The sequence below is a fragment of the Anolis sagrei genome, chromosome 4, assembly GCF_037176765.1.
Source record: "Anolis sagrei isolate rAnoSag1 chromosome 4, rAnoSag1.mat, whole genome shotgun sequence".
Lineage (NCBI taxonomy): Eukaryota > Metazoa > Chordata > Lepidosauria > Squamata > Dactyloidae > Anolis > Anolis sagrei.
The window spans coordinates 41,761,616-41,788,242 of record NC_090024.1 but is presented as its reverse complement, the minus strand read 5'-3'; the positions used below and the strand labels follow the sequence as shown (position 1 = coordinate 41,788,242).

The window sequence follows — 26,627 nt, the reverse complement described above, 5'->3', positions numbered from 1 at the left end:
TCATATTTACCTTTTGTCATAGTAAGGGGTATGTGTGTGTGTGAAAAATGACTTGCAGGCAACAAATACAGTATGGTATTTCCTTGCAAAATCCTCAGTAGAGCCACAGCCTATTGATTCATATATATTTATCTTAACATCTATATGCCAATAACATGATGTCTGCAAGAACTAAAACAACTTAGTGAAAAATTGTAAACTTAATACAACAACAATACAGGTCCAAAATATATTTATTTATTTATTCATTCATTTAGAGTATTTATATCCCAGCCTCCAGCAAAAAGGATTCCCAGAGTAGCTTACATAGTGTCATTTTGAGAGTTCCCTATCCTCAGACTTACAATCTAAATAAGACACAGCACACAAGGACAAGGCGATGGTAGTGGGGAGAGGATTAACTTCAGCAAATGCTGTCTCTTGGCTTCCTCTGTGGCCACAGTAGTGGCAACTTGGATAGATGGAAGGACTTTCATCAGCTTCTGCCTATGCATGATGGAGCTGTGTTTGCTTCTGCTTCTCCTCTTCCTCCATGGACACATCAATGGCAGTTGAAATAGAGGGAGAGCCCCTCTTCAGCTACTGGACCTATGGATTATAGAGCTTTGTTTACCCGTTCCCCTCTCAATCTAAGGTTATTGTAGTGACAATTGGGATGGAAGAAGGGACAATTTACAATTGTTAAACCAGGGCTTTGAAGAGTTAATTTTGGACTATGACTCCTAGAAGTCCTTCAGCAATATTGTTGATAGAAGCTGTAGTCTAAAAAAAACATTTAAGACACTCTTTGAAATTGTTTATTCTTACTCCCTTAATACTAGCACATAGAAATGGACCCAACATGTGTCAGACAACACAGTATCAATGAGAGGACATTTGAAAGAGAAGTATCTTAATTAACTACATAAATGAAAAGACAAATTTGATTTTCTTTTGTGTTCCATAGTACAGGTGCCATTTCATTTTTGATAGATGGGAAGATCACATCAGAGAGTGATCACACATGGAATGACAGTTTTTGATCGCTTGTTCTAAATTATGGGTGTAGATAGGAGGGTGTTTATTTATTTAATGTTCTATATGTATTCTTCCTAGATGATACCACAGGCACTCACATACATGCTTTAAGATATCTTTGACACTGGCATTAGCATATCTTAGGCAGATTGGACACAATAAACCAGATCCCTCTACAGCCATCTAAAAGTGTTTGTTAAAGCAGCAAAGCATTTACCATTATTGTATTGCAGAATAGCAAATATTCTGCAAGAGCTTCATGAATGACAAACAGTACATGCAAAATACAAAAAGTAGTTTAGAATACATTTTAAAACAAAAATTGGAAATATCAGCTAGAAAGAAGTGGATTTACACAGTGAATGGTGCTATAGAGGACTGGCTTCAAGTTGGTGGAGGTGGCAGGCTGTGGTGCTGAGCAGTTTGAGATTCAGGGGCTATTAACAGGAGAAGGGAGAAAGAAAGAGGAAGATGTTCAAAGTATGGTGGTAATATTTGTTATTAATTGATTCGTACTTGATTGACACACCTGGGATGATAACCATATCTTACACGTATTGTCTAGATACCAGACATCCATCTGTGGGCAAAGCTCTTTTTCTGGGCAGTATTTGTGCTTAATGTCAAGAGATGTGTAGAATAGAGGGCAATACTTGGAAAATTATCAGAAAGCAAGAACAAGATAAAAAAATTATTCACAAACATAATCCTGAAATGGTAAAAAAGTCTTCATAATTTGGGAGTTATTCTACACACATTTTGTATATGAGATGTTTGCATGGGAAACACCATTTACCGTCCTTTTTTTTTTTTCTGTAGACCATGAAGAGAATTCTGTTACTTACACAGAAAATGCTATTTTCTGCAAAAACAAAACAAAACAAAACAAAAAACAAAAAACTTTATGAGAATGTTTTTCATGGAATAAATCAGCCTTTTTTTGCACAGAAAACATGAATTTCTGCACAGAAATAATATTCTTTTAACCAAACAGAAAATTCTGCCTTCAGTGCCAAACTGCCATGTGTTCATTTTTCACATAATAAGTTCAAAACTGTGAATAGTCTTCACAAATCAATGGTTTTAGCAGACATTTCCTAAATTGCCTCCTTCAAGACTAATTGCCTCCTTCAAGAACAACATGAGGAAAGGAATGCACTCCCAATAATGTTAGACTGATTTTTGTGAGCATCATCATTAGATAGTTGCTATGATTTTAGTGTTATCTTTCTACAATTTTCCCTGGATGTTTATTTAAGGATCAGAGGAATACTTCCTTTCAGCCTCTGTTTTAACTCTTCTTTGTCCTAAACCAAGAAAGATTCCAGGCCAACCAGTTTTGGCAGAGATATGAAAAATATAGCTAGGCAAATATCTGTTTGGGTTTAAAATGACAATGCTTAGACTTTATAGAGCTGGAAGCAAAATAATAACCAGTAACCTTCATCTACACCACCATATAATGCAGCTTCGAACTGCATTATATGGTCTGTGTAGACTCATTTAATGCAGTTCAGTGCAGTTCAATGACATTTATGTGTGTCTTCAATGACCATACAATACAGTTTGAATCAACATTACATAGCAGTATAAATGGAGCCTAATTTGGAGTCTGTGGGAAGCTGGTGACAGGCACTGCATTCTGCTGTATTCTATATATTGGGAGATTCGATGTCAGTTATATAAACAGTAACACTATGATGTGTTAGTTAAATGAAAGGATATAAGGCAGGAAAGAATGGTCGACAACTACCCTCGATCAACATCTGGTAGTATTGAGGAGAAAAGACAGGAACAACTGTGCTTCCAAATTTGTACATTAAGGCTTTAAATCAAGGATGCAGTCTTAAACATCCTAAGCCTTTGAGATAGGGACATGGGAAGTTGCCCTGTACAGGCATACCTCAGTTATTATATGTGGTCCTGGATATTGCTTCTTTAACAGAAAAAAATGAATCAGAAACAAATAATAACATGGAAAATAGATTCCTATAACACAAAGAAGGCAGTTTAATATGTTTCAACAAAGTATTTCGGTAAAAATGAACTATTTTCACATATGAAACAATCAGGTCAGGAAAACCTTGCATTAATAAACAAAACTGCTTTGAACCTTCTGGAGACCACTTGAAGACTTCTTCCAAAGTTGATAACTTTTTCTTTCACTCCTCACCACTTTTCTTATGATTTCAAGTTGTGTCTAAATTTATGGAGCTATGTTTTTAAAAACCCACAAAAATTACTGTGATTAGATAGTAAGAGCCTTATCTCCTCCCCTCTTTTTCTCTGTTTTGCAGCTTGTACATGAACAGTTAGAGGTTTTCAAAGTAGCTATTATTTATCTTTGCTATTATACATAGGCACACATAACTATTGACTAGAGTAGAATCCTGTGCATTCCCAGCTTTTCTTTATTGTATCATTTTCTTCAGACAAATACATAATAAATGTTTCTGAAGCAAACTCATAGTAATAGTCCATTATGATATTCCTTAAGTGAGAGAGGAGAGATTTTAGGGTCCATGTTTGATGAATCACATGACTTACCATTTCTTTAAAGACCAGCAAATCTGATTGAGATACACAGATTCATTTCTAAATTCTCACATGGTAATCATTTTCACCATCCAGCAGAAGGGGAAAGCAATTCAATGGGTTCTTTTATGTGTTCATTCTAATAATTAGTTTGGGAAAATTAGAAACTTACATTGGCACTTCAGTTTGGAAAACCCTTAAAGTTTGGGCACAGAGTAAACAGAACAAAGCAAACTAAAGCTCTTTGAAGATTAGGTGTGGTAGACTCTTTGTTCAAACATGAAGCTCATGTAATACTTTGGATGGATGGCTCTTTCCAGAGTCTTGTAAAGTTAATTATTGGAACTTTAATTGGACTCCTAAAATAACCTGAGCAAATGTCATTGACCATCTGGGGGGTGGGGTGGGGAGGGATTCTAGGAGCTGTATCAAATGATGACTTTAATGTAAGTTAGGTGGTAAATCTGCTCTCGGTTTTACTCTAAACTACACAGGGTCTATACAAAGTATAGAACCCATTCCTTCATAAACAAAAGTTCAGCACCTGAGATAACTCCCACAGTGGATCTAATGTTTATTGGCATGGGAATTATCAGTTGCTACTGAAAATAATCTGCAAAAGTAATGATCCCAAGTTTTGATTGACTCATCTTATTTTATATAGTTTCAAGAAATAAGTTGGATAAAACTATGAAATCAATAGTAGTTATGTGCATGTGTACACAGAACTGCAAGCTAAATGGGATTTTTAAGAAAAGCAATACACTTTGTATGGTGAAAAGGCTACAGAAATTATAATCAGTAAGTGAAATCGGATTGGAGTCCTACATCTTCCTAAATGGACTTAACGTCTGCAAGAATTAGATTTGTGCAGTTGCTTAACATAACATCCATATCCAGTAAAGGGCTGCTGTTGTGTAACTACAAAGCAGAGCTAGCAAAGTGCATTATATGCATTAATGTGTGATGCACATCATATACATTAGCCCTTGTTAATATCATATTATATATTTTTACAATTCAGTCAAAGGTTTCTTAGCACCTCTGCTACATAGCTAGTTATATGTTAAGTTGTTATATAAGATTCCACCATATATAAATTGTATTTACTTATCACTGTAGTCTCAGCCTAACTTAATTAAGACTTTGATGCACATTGTCTTAACCATTTTGCAATGTATATTTAACCATCTCTAAATGGTGAAAATTAGAAATTTTGAAGGTGTATGAGAGTGTGTACAGGTATATAGATAGGCAGGTAGATGGAACAATTTGGCTTCATAAGTCTTCATATGCCATGTTTTTAAACATTACAGTAATCTTTAATTCTCTCCCAAAATGGTTTCCTGAGATTTGTTTCTTTAATACTGGCAGCTTTTTTCCACTTGTGCTTCCCCGCTCCCCATGACCAGTAAAACAAATTATTCACATCAGGACTGGGCTGTTTTTAAGAATCTCCTTATTGATGAAAACCCTGAAGTGCCCTTTATCATTTTTCACATTGTGCTCCCTCGCATTTTCTGACTCGTCTTGGCTAGATCAGCTAAATTTCCTCTGAAAGATTGAGACTCTCTCCAGCCTCACCCAGTCACAGTCCAGGAGGAATTCAGTCATTTTTTTAAAAGCCATGTTACATAAGATTCCTTTATTACCTCTTGTTATTTATCTTTGTGTGTGATCGCCATTTCCTTCCCCCTCGTCTTCTTAATTCAAATTAATAAAGTCCTGCAGTGAATGATCCTTCTCTTCCATAGAAAATTCTTTTCAAAAGACTGAAAAGTCCTCCAAAATCACAGTGCTCATAAAATGGTGGAAAGGAGGTGGGGGAAAGGAAGGGGAGGAACATCTTTTCTTCTTTCCCTTCGACTTCAGTGACACTATGAAGTTTCACATAATTTGCAGACTGCATCTCATAAAATACTGGCAAAATTTATTCATTTCAAATTAAATAGATGTAGCACAGAGTAATCTTTCTCTATTAAATATGTCACTTTTTGCAATTGTTTCTTAATATCCCTCACAGCTTCTATCTAAGATTAGCACTTTCTTTGCTGCCACAGTTTCACTAACCTACTGAATTATTCACTGAAGCAGAACCTTCAGATATCAGGTTAGAAAGGCCTTGATTATGGCAGGAAGTGAACTGTATAAACCATTTTTCTTTAAAGAAAAAAACCCCTCTCCTTATAGAAAAATATATATTCAGAAATCTGTATTAAATGTGTATCCAAAATGTTTATAATTAGTAAGAATGTGGTCAGCTATGACCTCCTTATATTTTCTTTACAATATTATACAGTGACTGTTGGATAATACTTGAATCTTTTTTTAAAAAATGCACATGCTCATGAGACTAATGTTAATGGTGCTGGATGTAGATGACTTTTCCTCTATCTTTTTAATTTTAAAGGTTGAAAAATGCTGAGCATGTGTTATTCTGGAAGGCTACCTACAATATACACAATTGTAAATATTTTCATACCTGACTCTCCTCCTTTGCTCCAGAAACTTCACAGTATTTTGAATGCACTATGACAGTAAAGCTCGTTTTATGGCTTACTGCCAATATAGGCTATTACGCTGTGCCAGCCAAGTGCTGAAAAGTTGTTTGAACCAACGGAGGAGACAGAAGCTCCCTTTGCTAGTGCTGAAATCCAGAAACTCACCACTCACAATTCTGCTACTTGATGACGTGTCCAGAGGCACCCAAGTGTTTGAAATATAGTCCTGACACAGAGCAGGCTAAAAGCACTAACTTGCAGGGCTACACACCATGAAGAAAAACTGTATGCTGCTGATGTCCATCAGTCAGAATAAGAGATTTTCAGCAACAATTCGCCTTAACAAAGATTGAAATTCCTTTCTTGAAATCTGCAAAAGCCTGCTGTCATGTGTATCCTTATAACATTTGGGAAAAGTATCATTTTTCAATGTCTGTCACAGAAGTTGTGGTCCAAAAAAGGAACTTTTCTGGCCTTTGGTAGTTATGGTACAAATGAAATTCAGTAACTTTACTGACTGACTTAAAAGTTACTGTAACCAGAAAGAAACTAGACCATAGCGCTCATGGGTTTTCCCAGGTTCTTAGCAGAGATGGAGAGAGTCTAGATAGTTATGTCTAGAAATGTTTCAGTACTAGTGACTGTGTTTTTTTAATGGAAACATGTAGATTAGTGATTCACTTTGCATGTAGAAGCTCACTTGCTTAATAGCAGTTGGCTTCTGCATGTAGAGATAGCCATTTTGTCCTTTGTCTCCTATAGAAATATGTCCTGAATAAACTCGAATTCTAAAGGCTCCAAGGTGCCTTTTATCTTTAGGTAGGGTTGTCAAAGAATCCTGACTTAAATTTTGGAGTCACTGAGATGAATGGACCAATAGTCTAACAAATTATTAAGGTAAATTAGTATGCTCCTATGAATTCCATAAACAATATGCTGTGTTTACTCACATTACTGTCTTGATTTGACTATTAAGAGACATTATCCCTCATTCACTGTTTCAATTTCACTTTCGGTTTCATGGCTACCTGATGGTCTGGAAAGTGTCCAAAACTAGTCAGAACACAACAATCCCACCAACTGCTTATTTTCTTCATGTACCAGCTAACACTGGTTATTGAAGTTTCAACCCATTTTTAGAATGAAGTTTTAAATGATATATTATTTATTTTTATTTATTATTTATTCCAATGTTTATATACTGCCCTTCATCACAGGATATATTGGCAGTCTGCTATGAAATCAACGTAATGCTATTGAAATAATTTAAAACAGTAAAAAAATAGATTGACAGCATATTCAACAGGTTAAATTAAAACAAGACAGTTTAGACTCAGATTTGAATGAAATCAATTAGACTCCAAAGGCATGCATATTTTTACTTGCCATTACAGTGAAGACAGCATTACTACTAATCAGATTTTTAAAGGGGGTTATACCATAGCTGACATGTTAAGGAAAGAGAAGGTCATTTCTTATGTTCTTCTACAAAAAATTATCCCTTCAGCAGACATCAATGCTCAAGCAAACCTTATGCTTTCATGCATGAGATCCTAAGCTTTTTAGGGCTTGGAATATCATCACTACATAGTACATTGAGTTTAGAACAGAGTCACATACTCTCCAGCATTTCACAGATGAAACCTGAGACACTTGTGGTCCAGCAACACGAGAGTGTAGTCAAGATGGAAAAAGTTATTAATTAGGAAGAACACACAATCTAGGAATGGGTGCCTCTGGCCTAAAACCATTAGCAAGGGTAAGATCCCAGCCTCTCCTCTCCTCTCCTCTCCTCTCCTCTCCTCTCCTCTCCTCTCCTCTCCTCTCCTCTCCTCCCCTCCCCTCCCCTCCCCTCTTTTGAATTAACTGAGTGTAAACTACTTTTGCACTTTGAATTCAATTTGCAGCAATTGAAGTAATGGGGAGGGGAGGGGGAGGAACCAGAGCATTTAAAAAGCAACTGAAAAAGTGGGATGATAGAGAACTAATCAGGATTCTTCCTGCCAAATTAGACAATTGATAAATATGGAATGATACTAGCAATTTAACTCCTTTGTAACTGATTTTATATTGTCTATATATAATGTTCTGGTTAATAATCAATCCACAACATTTTCACTAGCTGTATTTTCTGAAAATCTTCAAGTGGATTTCCATGTAGCGGACACTGCAGTATGCTAATAAGAAAGTTGCCAGTATTCTGCCCAACATGGATGCTGAAATCACTCATCATAGTACTGATATTTTCTCATATCATCTCAGAAGCCGTCTAAGTCAGCTCAGGTAGGGATGCTGCAAGGAAGCAGGATTGTTACTACATTAAAAGCAGACTTGTTGCAAATATTTTTGGATCACACAAAATTTTTTGAATTACACAAATATTTTTGAATGTGAGAATGCACTGTGCATCTAACAGACCTGACTAATTAGGCATTTTGTATCTTGTTATATCAGAAATCTCTCTATATTTTCTATGTATCATTTTACCTAATCAGGTGAGGCTTTTCCTGACAGCAGACTTATATTAAACCCTAGGTCATCCATGGAGCCTGCTGGCTCCCATCAAATGATGCACAGGAACTTCTGGTGGGGCTCAGTGAATGACTTGGAGGGGAGCTGGCACATGTCACCATGACAGCAACATGGGGGGAAGCAGTATGGTTGATGCTCCCCCCTTGTGATCAGCTTCTTGATGAGCTAGGAAATGTGGGGTGTGGCAGATGGGTTCCCTATGCCCCCTGACGAGGGTCACCAGATTCTCCACAACATGTGGTGATTCCAACGGCTGTGTGATTAGGCCATTAGGCCCCATCTGAATTGACTATTTAATATAGCTCCAAGCCAACTTGAAACTGCAGCAGTTACAAAGTACATGATACCATTGTACACTGCAGTGTGAATTAAAGGGGTTACAGTACATTAAATAAAGTTGTACAAAAGTCCAAGTTAAGCCCTTTAATGCACTGCAGCAGATCCCAATATATCCCAAATTCCAGTGTGAAATTGGCTCTGCAGAATATGAAGTACATTGAAGACACCTGCCCTTGCTGATGCGCTTTGTAAAATTCAGAACTAGGATGTTGCTGCAGAGGGCTAATTGACCACCTGAGATGGGTAATTGATTAACTCCATTCTTAATTGTCACTCCGCTCCCCCTGGCTCGCATGCCTCTGGTACGCTGATGCTCATCTCTCTTGGAAATGGGGAAAAAACCATTGTAGACTAGTTTGAGGCCAGGTCCTGTGGTTAATGTACTTACCTTCCAGACCTCAAATCAGTCACAGATCCTCTGGTCTGATTACCTGCACACCAAAACTGCTTCTTCCCAAACTGGCTCCAATGTCAGTATTGAAGGGCCCTTAGTATTATTTGGGGTTTCATACTGCTTAAAATTCTCTGATAGATAGATTGAGTGCATTGTTCAGGGAAGTGCACTAGAGCAGTGCTACTCAAAGTAGTGGTCCATGGAAAACTTCCGTTAAATAAATAGTTATTGCCAAGGGACACCAATATTGTATTAGTCCTTGACACATTAAAAAAATATTTTTGGTCCCTCAGATTAGATGGCATGAGATGCTCTGGCCCAAAACTCTCTAGCAAGGTGTTCTAAGCGTGATCGAGTGGTTAATCTGTAACCTGCCTTGAGTCGCTGTATGGCTGAGAAAGGCGGGCTATAAATGTCATAAATAAATAAATAAATAAATAAATAAGTCATGTGGTGCCAAATTGCTACAACTGTGCAGTCTAGATACACTCTGGAAATTGCCCAGCATATATATCTGTCATTTGGCTATTCTTTTCTTATTGAAAGGCAGTCATAAAAGGCATCAATGATTGTGGAGGGGGAAGGGCTCGGAATATTTGACCCTGACCCTGCTACTGTCATGATGAAAGACCCAACAGAGTTTAACATGGACAGGACTTTGGAGGTTACATACACAACAAAGCCATAATGGCATATAACATTTAGTTTGACCCTGTCTCTGCTACTGTCAGTAGTGATGGAGTAGTTTAGATCTGGGCAGCCTGCATGCACCAACCCTAAAGCTATGGACAGGCTATAAAGCTGGTGTTCTATTCTTATAGCAGTAAAAGTGTATTGAGAAAATATTGGACAAAGCATTTTAAAACTAGAAGAGATGAAGTGTTCAGGTGTGCATAGCTCATGTTATGTCTGTGCTATAATTATATCCTATATTTCCGATACTTTCTCTTCTTCTTTGCTATATGGTTGTTTTTTTGTTGTTTTTTTTGCTGTTGTTTACTTAGTGAAATAGCATAGAGTTGATAGTGTGGAGTGCAAGGATGACAGACTAATGAACAATTTCTATTGGATCACATAGCATCTGCTAATACTTGGGATTTCTATAAGAAACTCAGTGGGATGGACTTTTGTGTGATCCCTCAATATATTGCCTATGTTTATGCAGCTGTTAATACTAAGGACCAAAGTGCAATGTTCTATAAACAGAAAAGCAATGGATTATCTGGTTTAGTTTATTGTAGATCTATCATGAACATTGTGCACTGATCTACGGGCAAGGTCAAACTATGGTTCTTGCCCAGTCCCAGATACAAAAAATAGAAGGATAGGGGGAAAATCTCACTGGTTCTAGTGGAAACTATTTTTCATTGCATTCTAAACATTGGCAGGTGGGCCAGTTAGATTCTAGTTGGGCTAGAAAATAAAGATATCAGCTTCTCTTCTCAGAACAAGGTATTTCTGATAACAATAGCCCTGCCTCTCTGAAGTGCCTGTAATTTGCTAAAGCAAACACGATATGAAGCTGCATGCTAAAATTTTACAGAATGCCTGCCTTGGCCTTCAAAATTACTCGGTGCAGATATTTTGTGCAATGAGCATTAGGAGATCCTGCTTATTTTCTGCTTGTTTTGGTAAATCAAACATATTAAAGAAACAATAGATTTTTTTTAAAAAATAGGAAAGCGGATAAAACAAGATCGTGTACCCACGCTTCTTTTGCAAAATCAGAATAAAGCCATGTTTCATTTACATGTCAAATGTGAATAAATTTTAACAATTCTGACTGCAGATATCACTGCATATAGAGCTGATTAGGACCCCAAAAACTATGCACTCCTTGCCAGTGTAGGAACCTGCAATTCAAGTATCTCTCACAGAGAACCATCCAATCTCTGGTTAAATCTCTCTAGCAAAAGAAAATATCTTTTCTTGAAATCTGAATCTTTCAGTAAGGATATTACCCCTTTAACAGCAAAACAAACAAACAAAACAACAAAAACAATAAATCAACCACAAAACAAAACCAGAAACTGGTTCCTTTTTTCATTTGGCAGCCTTTCACATATTTGGCCATTTTATTACCTGTCAGGACCCTTCCAGGATCTGATCCCAGGTTTTCTGTTTATCCCAGATTATTTGACCTTGCGGACTCATATAATCCAGTTTAAAACAGAAAAACTGGGATCAGATCCTGGGATATAGGGCTTGTCTGGAAGGGCCCTCTATCTTCTCCAGGCTAAGCAGACTTTATTTACTCAATAGCTGATCATTAGGGTTGATTTCTAACCCTGCTACCATTTTGGCTGACATCTTCAAGACAAATAAGCACTGAGATGAGAAGAAAAATCTTTTGCAATCACAAAACAATATCTATTATTCATGTGCAAAAAAAATATGTTAAAGATAGAATTCCATCCATATTGTTGTAATGCACTCATCATGTTTCCTATTATCTGCACCATATCTTTTTGATCTAATAGAAAGCAGGTATGGGTACATTGCTGGGTGATTAGTAACATGGCAATAATCTCTAGGTTACTATTGTTTAAGAGAAGTAGCAACAATGTGATCTTCCACCTCAAATTTTACCACTGGAATAAAGAAAGTTGGTAGTAATGAATAGTGGATGCTTGCATAGATAGCTGGGGACACAGTTCAAGGTCTCACTAAGCCTACTTGAAATTCTGGATAATTCTAAGTGTATCCAATTCTTGGTGGTTAATCTGTGAGTTCCAGTAGATTCTGTAAGTCTAAAATTTGCTTACACTTATTTAGATTTCCAGGGCTTTTTCTGTTTTGAAGATAAGGGAACTATTACATGTCACCAACAGCTTTATTAGGTTTCAATATTCTGTCATATTGTTTGTATTAGCACCATATTTATGTATTGTTAATTGTTGTTATTAGTTGTAAACTTCTGAGATTTGGTTTAATTTAAAACAGAGATAGGAATCATATACCCTGTGGACCTCATGCAATCTTTGGAGAAATCTCTTGTGGCCCATGGGCGCCTTGGAGTTTCCTGATTCCTGAAAACTCCAGCATCTACTAAAACAATGTTGTTATTTTTAGACAAAGTATATTTGTAAAATATAACCATTCTTATTTTAAAATATATATTGTGATGAAAGAAAGTCATACTCTTGTAAATAAGGAAATAAATAGATGAGGATGATGAGGATGGAGACAAGAAGGATGATGATAAGAATGCTAGCAAGGTATTGTTGTCATAATCCTTATCTCTATGCATATGTATGGCTTGATAAAATGGCATAATTCATTGCTATTAAATAAATTCCTTTATTTATTTTTTATTTCCCTCCACCCCCCAGCATGATTTGCATGACTACCTTAGGGAAGCAATGTGGGATTTTACAAATGACTTCTAAATGCTTTTGTTTCCTCATCAGCTGTAGGGAGTTAAGATTTCACACTGGCTTTGTAAAGCTTAATTGTTTATAAATAATTTGAGATCTCCTACTAAGAAAGTGCTCATTCCTGTGTGAAGAGACACACATGTTCTGTCTGTATGGTAGAAAATTCTGTCTGCAGGCTGCAAATGCGTGCTGGCAAACGGAGGACACGTAGCATAAAGATGGATAATTAATTCACTTGTGTTAGGTATCTTATATTGGATGGAATCTATATGTAAAATGTATTTAAAATATTAGTCAGATATGAAACCACATAAAATGAATGAATTCTAGGGTTGTAGATTGCTAGAATACCCCCCACCCCATTTTTCAGATTTCAGAGGGTTCCGTTGCAGGTCTAAATCAATATTTGTAAAGGTATGGCAGACTTTTCTGATCACTTATTTTCTCATTGAGCTCATATGTTAAGAATGGCATGAGACTACAACTTTTCAAAATTCTGAATATGTCCAGTGGATGGGAGTTTCTGGCAATAATAGTCCATCCCCACCTGACCCCCCTAACAAACCCCGAAGAGATATTTTCCAAACTCTGATGTTTAAATGATTTATTCAATTCCTGTAATGGCCTTTGGCTACACATTAAAATATCTTGAAGAAGGCTGCCATGTGGTCAGGCGTTTCCTGTATTATGTGCATACTATGAACTAAAATATATATAATGTAAATTTATATATTTTACCATTTCCTGAGCAACTGCTATGTATTTCCATTGCTTACACATGAATGAATTTTAGCAAAATATTTCACTGTATATATTTCATATTTTCCACATGACACATGAGGAAATATTTCACTGCATATATTCTCTGTCATGGCTGCACAATCCAAACTGAAAAAGCTAGACCAGGAATGTCTTTTGCTTCTTCACTTCATCCACTCTTTTCCTTCCCTCCCTCCCTCCCTCCCTTCTTTTTCCTTTCCCCATAACCACAGCTGGAAGAATATACAGAAGAACCTGTCATAAATACCCATATCAATATGGCACACAAGGTTCATTTGACACATGGTGCACTAGGCATCTCACCAGGCCTAGTCACATACCAGTAAGCCAGTTCTGCATTATTACTTTTTTTGAATGTCAGAATGCATTCCTACAAATCATTTTGGCTAAAATGAACACTTCCTTAAATCAGTCACACTTGTTTATTTCAATAACTGTTTTATGAACGTATTTGTTCTAAGGGTTTGTTTCTTACTACTTAGTCAATATGAAACTGGGTTGTTGTGAGTCTTCCAGACTGTATGGCCATGTTCCAGAATCATTATTTCCTGAAGTTTCACCTGCATCTATGGCAGAGACTGTGAGGTCTGTGAAACTGTTATACAAAGCTCACCAAGTGTGAGACATTGAGAACTTTGCAGGGAAAAATATGGCAAAGTTGCCGGGTAAATTTCAGGAACTTAATATTCCAAGCTCTAGTCATATCCAAGTATTAATTTGCTACCACCTGGACTACTAGAAGCTAGGCTTACTGGATAATTCTAGGAGGTACTGTTCAGAAAAGTAACTTCTGTGTTTTAAATGCAGTTTCAAGAAAAGGACCAACAACCAGTTTTTCAGTTAGGTAATGACCTTATAACTGTGTGCATATTGGTTATGCATGGGTAACAACTTTTTAGAGAGTAAAAAAAAATGCATCAGCTGAAAGTATACATGATGATCACCGTCTCAAAGCAATTACTTTCCTTTTGATTCAAGCACAGAAAACAGATGGGGTTAAAGCTAAAAACTACGGCATATACACTGAGAACTGGGAAGCCCTGACTCTTGAGCATTCTACCTGGAGGTCAGTTGTTACCAACAATGCTGTGGAATTCAAAGAGACATGAATGGAGGGTGAAAGGGAGAAATGTGTTAAGAGGAAGGAGTATGAAGACAACCTTTGTTGAACCCACCTTCCATCTGGAAATTGATATCCTCACTGCAAAATCAAGATGTGGATCAATAGTAGGTCCCTACGGTCACCTGCTGCCACAAGTGATAGTCTATGATGACGATAGCTTTGAATATATTTTTTATGGATTTTAATTGGGATTTTTAAAATATCATTTATGTTTAATTCTGTTTTAATGCTTGTATATTTGTAGATTTCAAATTGTATTGAAATGCCTTTAATGTAAACCATTTTGAGTCTCCTTGTGGAGAGAAAAGGTGAGGTGTAAATAAACAACAACAACAATAATACATGATGAGCTTGGAGATAGCTTTAAAATAACAGGTTGCCCCATTTGTATCCATATAATAGGATTATAATTATCTGGCTTCATTATTCCTGCTCTGTGCCCCCACCCCCATCCCTTGGTCTATTCTGAGTGTGGCCCACATTTTCCCCAAGTCCAAAGTTAATGACATCACTGCTTAGAGTTTCCACTATAAGGATACACAGTGAAATATATGTATTGGAAAGGTTCACCTACAATGGTCAGGATATTTGTTTCTAATTTGTATTTTATGATGCTTTTATGACTTTTATTAATGTTTTGGCTAGGTGCCTAGAGATGTAGAATATAAAGTCCAATAAAAATTGTGAAAGAAATTAATAATCCATGCACACATGTTTTATGACTCTTTCCCCTTGCCTTCTACTTTGCCGTGCCCTCTGTCCAGGAAAAGCATAATGTGTGAAGTAGCCCCGAGACTGATATTTCCCACAGCTTATGGTCAGCATAGTCATATGGCAGAAGGATATCACACAAGTTTGTGAGGCATCTCTTTATTTTTGAATTAATTAATCTCAACTTTTGGTCTTCCAGGTTCTTTGGATTTCATCTCCCAGAATCTGTTATCATTGGTCATGTTAGTGGAGGCTTCTGGGAGCTGTAATAAAAACAGCTGGTGGACCCAGCATTGAAAAATGCCTTCTCTAAAAAAGCAAAAGAAAACAAAAACCAATGACAGTCCCTTTCACAGGCATGTACATTGGAGTAGTATTTAAACATGCTACTTTCTTCCTTCATGGTATAATAAAGAAAAAGCTTTCTCATTTCTTTTTTCAATGTGAAATTAGTAGCTCCTAATCAGACTTTTTATATCTTTAATTATGTGAATGGTAAACTGTATTTACACTTTAAAATGTTGCTATTTTCCTGTAGCTTTCCCCTTCATATCAATCTTTTTGAAAAAGAAGAAATCTGGTCTGAGCTCATCTTATTCTTGAATATTTTCTTTTGTTTTCATGACTGGAATGCTAGAGAATTAAAAGGAGAGAGGCAGAGGGATTTTAAAGACAGTAATGGAAAATAACACTTAATCTTTCAATAAAATATTCCTAACAAAAACACAGAACAGGACAAGTCATTACATAAGTAATATGCAATTTACTTTGCCCTTAATAGGAACTGCCTGAGACCTTAGGAATGTATGATAAAACTACCAACTCGTGATTTGTCTATTTGAAGGCTTCTAATGGGTCTCTGGGGGACAAAAAGCCTATTCTGAAGGATAAAAATTAGTTTTTCTTATTTCAGAAAAATGAGTGAACAGGACATTACACCATTACACAATAAAAGTGAACAAAAATAATAGTGAATAACCAAATCTATTTTAGAAGAATGCTTTATACACCCAGCTAATATGTAAGCCAAGATTTTGCTCAAAGCATTTGATTAAAGTCATTCCTCCTTAAGATGGATGCCGATATAATTTAGAAATAATGTCAAGAGAGTGCTTTTTATCCGAAGGGCAAGGACAGGATCAGAGTGTGAATTTACTAGGGATGAGTGAACTTTTCCTTTCAGTTTGTTTTTGATTAAGATTTAACCAAAATTTTACCAAAATGAAACACTGAATGTGGGAATTAATAAATAAATACATTTATCCATTGAGTCCCTCGGCTTTCCATAACGATCTCTTAAAAGTTGAATCTGTATACAGTATATTTCAGTATGTTAATACCAGAATAATGGGACTTTCCTTCTCTGAGAAGCTTCTTATATAAACAGCAGACAGGTACAACATTGTCTTATTGAAGAATTTTTAAAAATGTGCAACTTTATACCTATTTAGTATGAGAAGAACTTATCTTAAACATTTCATGCAGAAGATAAAGCAAAACTGACAGGTATTTTCATCTCTAAATTTTTATACAGAGATGGTCTCAAAGGGGTGCGAAAAGGGTGTGGATAAATACCTTAAAACCATACTTCTCCAGAATCTATTTCTTACTTTCTTTTTTCAGAACTGAAGGGATTTTTCAGGGTGAAAGGGTAAAATAATGCAGACAGAAGTTCTAAAATGGAGACCCATGGGTCATATTGAACTTTAAACTCAAACTTCAGTTATACAATCTACTCCACCACAGAAGGATGTATCTGGAGTTACCCCTGTGGATGATCAGTTCTCAAAGCAAAAGGAATCTAGGAAACTCTGCAATGGAATCCCCCTTTTGAACTATCATGTTAGCTAGGTTTTGACAACATGGGTGGCTCTGGAGTCATAGATCTTTTTCTCATTCAAAGTATAATATTTTTGGCAGCTATCTGCATACTAGTCAAAGACACAAAACACATACTTCTCAATACATCTATTTTCTCTTCTTCATTATTAGATACAAGGCAATAAATGGGGTTGTCATGTATGTTATCACAAGTCTTTTCTATACAATGCAAAGATTCAAATTTGTTTTTGTATGCAAATTCCCATAACATATGCATTATCTACACAATTTTCTCTTAGTATCTGTCTTTGGATATTTAACATTTCCTATACATACTCTTTAATTAGACTTTTCCTACTATGGACTTTCCCAAGCTAAGAACTGCATCCAAGAATGTAACGAAGTGTGCAGTTCTGAGGGTAAACTGTATCCCAATCTGCGTATTAGCCTGGAAAGTGAGAATTGAGTTAGTTCTTAAGAAAGAAGACCCCATGACCTGTAGTCCCCATCCCACACCCCTGTTAGCAAGTGTTACTGAACAAAGAAAGGCCCAGGCTTTACTGAAATAAGGCAAAATCCAGTGTGATGGTAGTGCATGTAACAAAGCTTCTTCCCGTCTTCTACCATTGTATCAAAGAACTGACTTTTAACACTAGAATTAACTAAAGAAAACCAGAACAATACATTATTTGGACCTTTTTGGGATGCCTAAGGATTGTAATGGGAAGGGGAAAATGTTCTCCCTCTTATATTCAGTGTTAGACAGAGCCCCTAACCAGAAAAAGCAATGTAATATTTTACAAACCTACAAGGGTTTAAATGGATTATACTGTGGATAACAATGACCTACAGAAATGGAGTAGTCCACCTAGCTCTGTATCTCATCTACTGTCCTGACCAGCCAGATGCTTCCAGGGAGTTCATGCGGCTAGCCATCTTTTTAAAATGTGTCTCTAGTGTTGGATGGGTGGGTGGGTGGGTGGCAGTGGCCTTACTACTTCAAAGGTCTTGGAACCTAAGTGCAGTAAGACCAAGCTAATACTTGCCAGAGAATATCAGATACTATATTCAAAGGAAAGCAATAATAAATCACCTCTAAATCACCCAAGACAGTGGTTCTCAACCTGTAGGTGCCCAGATGCTGTGGCCTTCCAACTCCCAGAAATCCTAACAGTTGGTAAACTGGTGGGGATTTCTGGGAGTTGTGGGCCAAAACACCTGTGGACCTACAGGTTGAAAACCACTGACTTAAGAGAATCCTCTGGAATTCAAAGGGTCACTTTAAGTAAATTAGTACCTTGAAAGCACATAAGTCCATAGTACTAGGAGCGGGGCCAAACTGCAGATTGTATGGTAGCTGGACACCATACATAATCTGTGGCTTTTTTTTACCTTAATGTGTTTAGGTTATATGATCTGTAGAATTGGACAGTTTGGCTACACATTCATATATGGCATGCTGAATTTATATTTCAATAATTCTGTTATTTGACATTGCTTCAGCACCCACATCTTTGTGAGCAGAATGATAATATTGTTGCCTAGGAAGCTTATAGTTCAGATTAGACAGACAGGGTATTCTAGATTATAGTGTGATCACATTGAAATGGGAGAAACTCATGTCAAAAAAAACCCCCTAAAATTATTTTGGTTTTATTTCAGTGCATCTCAAGCTATCCAATGTTGATACTCAGCATCACCCCTCCCAAATATGCCAAGGACTCCCACACTTCAAGAGAAGAATTGTTTCTTTTCCCCCCCTGAGATTTATAGCAAATGTCCCATAGACTGGACTAACCTATGGACTATAATTGTAAATAGACCCAGCCTACTTCTTCTAAATGTTTTCCATAACAATACACTCCATTGTTAAAATCAGGTATAAGAATCTGGTTCTATAATCATATGGAGTTCTGTCTCAGGTGTTCTTAAAGTCCTCCAGCTCCAGATTCCCTGCACTGCGCCTTTTATGATTAAAAAGTTGAAAAATATTTTCTGGAAGTACCTTTTAAATACTTCCCTTTGCATTGCTTAATGCAAAAAAAAAAAGAAAGAAAAGAAAGAAAAGAAAAGAAAGAAAAGAAAAGAAAGAAAAGAAAAGAAAGAAAAGAAAAGAAAGAAAAGAAAAGAAACAACAAAAACAAAAAAGCCTGTTTTGCAAAACTTCCAGTCACTTCCTTTATTTATTTTTTTTGGCAGGGGGAGTCATTTTGGGCATCCATGTGGCCCTTTTAAAGTTCCATGGACAGAAAATTGGCTCATGGACCTACCACAGTTTTTCCTCTTTGATCTCCAATGATACCACAATTTGAACCATAGAATTATTGAGCACTGAGAGGCATCCCAATAATCAGCTAGTCTAACACCCTGCCATGCAGGGATACACTACTAAAATATTCATAAGACCCTTGTTTAAAGACTGGGGGGGGGGGGGTATTTAAACCTCTATTTAAAGACCACCAAAGAATCATCCTTCAAGGTATTTGTTCTATTGTCTAATGCTCTTACAGTCAACAAGTCCTGTTAACTTGAAGTAATGCTTTTGAATAGTTGTGTTTTTAAAACATGGTTACCAAGATCCATTATTATGATAGGTAAAGGTAAAGGTAGTCCCCTGACATTAAGTCCAGTCATGTCTGACTCTGGGGTGTGGTGCTCATCTCCATTTCTAAGCTGAAGAGCCGGCGTTGTCCATAGACACCTCCAAGGTCATGTGGCCGGCATGACTGCATGGAGCACCGTTACCTTCCCGCCGGAGCGGTACCTATTGATCTACTCACATTTGCATGTTTTCGAACTGCTAGGTTGGCAGAAGCTAGGGCTGACAGCGGAAGCTCACGCCGCTCCCTGGGATCGAACCTGCGACCTTTCGATCAACAAGCTCAGCAGCTCAGTGCTTTAACCCACTGCGCCACCGGGGGCTCCTATTATTATGATATGTAAGCTATATATGGACTTTCTGTTCATGCAGCACTCATTGTTCACTTCAGTGATGGGTGATAGTTTTGTTTTGTTTCTGACCTCTCTAGATAGAAGAGCATTGTCTAACCTAATGCTCCTTAGAGGTTTTCCAGATTACACAAATCCAGGAAGAAATATTTTATAGTATTGATCATCCATCAAAATTCTTCCAAGTAGTGGAAGAGTCTATAACATTTTAATAGTGCAACGTTGTGAACAAGTGTATAACTTAGTAGCAGTGAAATTATTTTGCTGGAAGAAGAGTACTGCTTTAGCCCTTGGCATTTCCAATTGAAAACATCTCTGGCAGCAAGTTGGGAGAATGTGCAGTTGGTGAGCATGTATTACAGAGCTGGATAGGTCAACAGGCTGACTCACAATGAAGCAGGTTCTAGTGTTGATATGTTCAGGTTTAAAATGATCAACTGCCTATTTACATCCAATGAGATTTGGGACCCTTTTCCACAGACATCAGTGACCAATGTCATTACTTATACTATACCTTTTTTGTATCAGTGAAAATGAGTGGGTAGCAATGTACCTAGTATAATAGTATTCACTAGAATTGCAGACCTCTAGATTTAATTTCAGTGAGTACTTTTTGTGCATAGGTTATAATAAAATATTATTCATTGTGAGTGAAAGTATCAAAATTAACTTCTATTCAGTTCTGTATTTGCTTATGCAATGCAAAACCCTACTGACCTCAGTGCATTAATGCGAGTGAGATTTTTCATGTTTAAGACTCTTTATACTTTAAAGCACAACATTGATTTTTATGAAATCACACGATAAAATTTAATATCCATAAGTGATAACCAAGCTTTCTCAATGTTTCTCAGCTATAAGCATGTGTATAGGATGGGATACACATGCCCACATACAGACAAACATACTTTAAAGAAGGAAGTTTCAGTGTTAGACAAGGACATAATGGGTTAAAAACTATGTAAATGTTACTCTAGTTAAATTACAGCTTGTTGTTCAGATGAATACTCTCCACTTCTCATATAGCTTTAAATTATGGACAAATGCTTGCAATTGTGAACTACCTACATTGTGGCTGCCTGTTCCCAGGCTTCATCAACCCGAGCTGTCCAATGGGATTACTGTAAGCTTTCACGGCAGTCTGCCAGCCACTGATCAGAAATTCATATCCCTGGATGTTAGATTGCTCTCTTTATTCCATCCTTGTGATGGCTGTGATTGCTGTCATGGTGTTAGGTTAGAAATTAGCATTTTGTGGCCCAAATTTTGCCATCCAGAACATAATCAGAAAAGGGGGGAATAGAAGGGGGAGTAGTAAAAAAAATCAAAGAATAGTAATTTCATCTGTCAAAGAAGGGAAATGCAATGCTACCATGATACAGATGTCTACAAAACTTAGGTCAGGGAATGTTGTGGTATTTATGGTCCTATTTGGCAAATGCATAGATGGTGGTGCTTTGCTAGAGACTGAAGTCTGTGGTAGCAGATTAATTTCCCCCCTCTTGTAATAAAAAATATATAATTCCCTAGTGAAAGTATGGGTGGGTTTCAAGAACAATTACAGTGAAAAACAAAGGAAAGGAGGAAGGCAGGGAGAGAATAAGTGTGGAGAAGGCAAAAAGAAAAAGGAAGATACCAGGATCTCTCTCGCAGATAGTTCCAAGGACATGCTGAATTAATCACAAGAGGCTGGTTAGCAAGGGGTCAGAGAAAGACTTCGCAGCATCATTTTGGGTCATATGTCTGGAGGCAATAGCAGTATGTATGTATGTGCCGCAGAGTAATATCCCTTTTCTGGTTTACTTGTCTGAGGCAAAAGGAAAGATGAACACATATTGTGTAGGACTGTTGAAAGGAAAAGGGTTAAATGTTATTAAATATCACTTCCCCCAGCTTTTCCAGTTTTAAAACTGAGTCATATATAGCTAGAATATCGGTGAAAATGTTTAACGTACAGGAGAGTGTTTATATAATCCTTCTATATTACATCTCTGGGCATATAGGGAGCATAAGATGCTATTAAACAGCATGGAAATCATCACCAATCTGTAAATGTTTCATCAAAACTATTAGTTGATGGTTAATTACAGAGAAATTGTTTAAATGAACTATTTAGCCCAAGCTATAAATAATATAAGGTAGACTTTGGTAGCTTGTTATTCTTCCGAGTCACTTCGTGGACATGCTAATTCCTCCTTCCCCTCCCTATCCCCATCATTAGCGCAAAGCAAGCTGGAAGAATTCTGACAAGTGAGGTGCACAGATTCTGCAAGGAGTCTTGATTTTTATCCACCCAAGCCTATCTGTCATCTTTAATCATGCAAAAAGCAGGATTACTTAATCATTTCATTTTATTGAAAAGAAAAAGATTTACATTAAAATGATGACATGGAAGGGAGGGAAAAAATGAAACTGATTATCAAGAAAATGTAATGTGGAGGCGAAAGCTCCATTGGTTTTGTGATGCTCATTTAAGGCAATGATCTAGTAAAGCTAAGATATAAAAGTAATGATGGTATTAGCTATTGGACTATAACCATATTTCCTTTGCATTTTAAAATGCATTTGGATGTCGTATCTGTACTCAAGGATAGCACTTCTCTTATGAAAATAATTTTTTCACCTCATTTCTGCCTTTTTTTAAAAATGTACCTTTGCTAGCACTCTATATCCTTGTTGACATAAAGGTTCTGCTAACAAGTCTGCTCTTTTGCTAGATGCAAGCAGATATTTGTGTTTCCTGAAGTCCTTTTAATTATACACAAGGCCAGGATGTGCTAATCAGAAAAACAACTAGTAAAATCATAATACCCTCTTCTTTCCAAGTCTGTCTTTATGTTCACGATATTTTTTAGAAAATTAAGAAATAGTTTATATGCTGTAATTGACTATTCCCTCTCCCCAAGCATTTCATTCAAAGTCCCTTTTAATGCTCTGAATATTTCTAATTTTAAGTATGTTGTTTCTTACATTGGCTTCTTATGTCACATTTGCATTTCCAAAATTAAAACAGCTTACGAGAGGCTGTGTCTTTTGATGCATTTTAAATATTTGTTTGGATTTGGACTCTCATAATTTTAGGCACAAAATACAGCAGAGACATTAAAAATATAAGAAGTTTACTGTTTACTCTGGCAAAAAATAGACCTTTCTGGTACTTTACAAAATTCAACAAGTGTTATGCATCATCACAGCATTACAGAATGCATCACTTTCCTATTATAAAACCTGTTCAATTTCAATTTTTGTCTGAATGAATTGTAATCTAATTATTAACCAATTAGGTGTTTAAAATCCATCAATCTGTAATTAAATATGTTTTTTGGTTGCATATTTTAGTGCAAAATTACAATTATTTTAAATGTATGAAGACAGAAGTACAACTGGATAAAATCTAGGGCCTTTTCCCTGATTTAACTGACACAATCTTTCCTTGGTAAAACATTCATTCTATTTAGGCTATGATTGTAGACACATTTATTTCTATACAAATTCTGCCAAAATTTGTGTTTTGAATTGTTTAGAATCATTGCAACCAAAATGCAAAATCTACCGTTTAACTGGCAAAAGATAAAGATAGCCTATGCTTGTGAACGTCTCTATACTTTTTACATTTTCATTTTGCCACCTCTTCAATTTCAAATATAAGTGCATTGTAACACTGTAAATTATAATACAGAGAAAATGTTAGCACTCTGAGCAGGGAAGACTATATCTCTCTATCACTATTATAAGGCTAACAGTTTTGAAATTCACTAAAATTCACTCCATGCATTGAATCTAAGAGTCACTCAGCTACTTACTTGTTTCCGAAAAAAGGCTTGATAAGTAACTTACTGAGGTGGCAATTTCAATTGAGTAAATACCCCCAAAAGTTATTTTAATATCTGATGAAAATACCATGGTCAGCCCATGAATGTCATATGCAAGCTTACTCAAAACTCTGGAAATAATACAAAAAGTGTTGATTTGGTAAGAGATTTTGTGTGATTGAAACAATATTGCAAATTGAGTATTTTTCTTTTGCAATCTGAACTATTTTCTATTTTCTTTATAAACTATTTTATCTAATTTTGAAGCTCAGATGTTTGTTTCTAAGCAGATTAGAAAGCAATATAATTCAACAAACATATTTTTTTCCATTTTTAATCTTGTGTTGTCTAGTTTAGATAATACAACTTTATATTTGTGAGACTTCCTATATATTTGTGGGTGAAATTCTTCCTTCTTGGATGAATATCTAGATACAATGAACTGAAACGTGTGCAAGTGGTTATTTCATTCAGGGCTAATTGAAATTTGGTATTCTATATATTTTGCCACTTGCAATTTATGCTAAGGAAAATTACTATTTAATTAAATGTTACCTTACCTTACCAATCTGGACCAAATATTTCTTGCTTGATATCAAGGGCCTTTAATTTCATTTTGAGCTGAGCAGAACTGGAACTGATTTGTCTTTCCCTACAAAACTGAATTTTTTTTTCCCTGTGGGATCAATTTTGTATATATTGTGGTCATTCTACAATATGTGGTATAGTTCTGAATTTTGATTACTGTTATGCTTATAATGTTACAAAAAGATAAATTCTGGCTTTGAATAGCACTTAAAATTTTACATTTGAAGGGGTTGGTTTCATCTAATTATGCTTCTGTAAACACCGTACACAACCTATTTGCAATAACAAAAATAAATGATATTGTATAAAAAACAATTTGCCTTTTGCTATTGGTTAGATTTCTATATTGAAAAATTAAGCAAAAATAAAAGGAAATTTTAAGAATCTAAGCATTTTTTTCCAAGATGTTACATAAACTACGATAGTGCCATTATCACATTTAAACAATAGGTGGCAGTGTTACCTAAATACATTTTTCTTTTGATTTCGAAACGGATGGAAGCACTTAAAAGGGACTTTGCATTGTTTTTATGTCTACTTAATTGCAGGTATAAGCAAATTTAGTCTTGTTCAAGATGCATTAGATAACTTTCTCAAGTTATTTTTACTTGAAATAACCAATTCTTAGCTCCCTTTTCTCCAACAAATCATATTAATTAAAACATTACACAGCCTTAATTGGCACCACTTATTGTATCCTTGATCCTAAAAATCATTCATGCCAATTGTAACTTTTGAAGATAAATCTTAATTTTTTTTAAAAAAAACAGTGTAATACACAATAGGAAACAGTAACTACAATATACAATAATAGCTCTTGTGAATGATTTCCAGAAAATTAAAAGACGAAGAAATGTATGATCAGCTTCATATCACGTGTACTAAGTAATGCAACATGAAAACTTGCCTTCATTACTCTGATTAACTTGAATAAACACCTTTATCAATATAGCTAGTACATCCTTGCCTATGTCTATATCTGGGTCTCTATTTATTCCACATTTCCATACAAAAGCTTGATTTTTCTTATGCAATACCTTCAAGAAGATAGTATTCAAAGTCACAATGTGAGGTGGGTTTTTTTTTATAAAAAACAAACAAACAAGGGAGATGCATGCATAAATCCAATATGCCAATACATGGATCCACCTGAAGTGTAAAAAATAAGAAGAATGAAAGCATAACACACAATACAAATGGAAAATGGTTGTTGTTAGCTTAAATGGGTTTGATGATATGCATCTGCATCTATATATGGTGATGGTAACGTACAATAAAAATCCCATACTGACCAATGCTGCATCCCTGCTCCATGCTTATGTCCTCTACCTCTGGGATACAGCTTTTCTATTGTGCCTTCTCCAAGACATACAGTCATCAGTGTGTGCCAGAAGCACCACGCTGCACTTTTAGTAGCCTTTTCTTTAAATCAAAATACATTTGCCGGGAGATACCTTAGTGGCCTAACCGGCACTAACCATTTTTTGGCTCAGTAAACAATTTATTTTTTTGTAAAAAAATAATAATAAAAAGAAATCTAAAATTAGCATATTGCTACTGTGTTGTGCAGAAGGGGGAGAGAAGAAGATATAGGATAATAATGCTGGGGGGAGAAGATAGCAATGGATAGAGGGAATGATAAAATGTGTCTGATAGGGTCGTTTTCTTCTGTGCCACCATTTCGTCGCTGCTGTGGGATTATAGAAAATGGTGGCTACTTATATTTTATGGGAAATGTAAATTTGATGGTAACCTGCCTCTCAAATCCAGAATGTCTCCATGGTGCCGACTTTGGCAAGCTGAATTTAGCAATAACCTGGATAGGACCTGGTAACAATATTACAATAGATGCATATGCGCAAAAACATGTGCCTACTGGAAAGGGGCATATCCTTGATATTGAAAACAATAGCATATTCTGTTGTTTAAAAGAACTAATTGTCCATCAGTCATGCACAATGGGAATTACTAGGGAACCAGAAATATTGTGATTGCTGTTGTGTCTAATGAAGAGAAATCCTAGTCCTATTATCTAACAATTTTAATAATTGGTAGAATTCAGGAAGAAGGAAAGTTTCTAATTTCTTTCCACTGTCTGCCCTCTCCTGCTCTCTCCCTAATATTCAGCTTTTCCAAAGTGCAACTGCA

General features: G+C 36.1%; 1 long non-coding RNA gene across 1 annotated transcript; it reads right to left on the bottom strand.

The window, feature by feature from the left end:
• Positions 1 to 215: 215 nt before the first annotated feature.
• On the bottom strand, positions 216 to 25,847 carry LOC137096920 (uncharacterized). The gene is made up of 2 exons (XR_010909801.1): positions 25,772 to 25,847; positions 216 to 1,454 (listed from the first exon to the last, which is right to left on the bottom strand). It is a non-coding gene; the product is annotated as an uncharacterized lncRNA (long non-coding RNA).
• Positions 25,848 to 26,627: the final 780 nt, after the last annotated feature.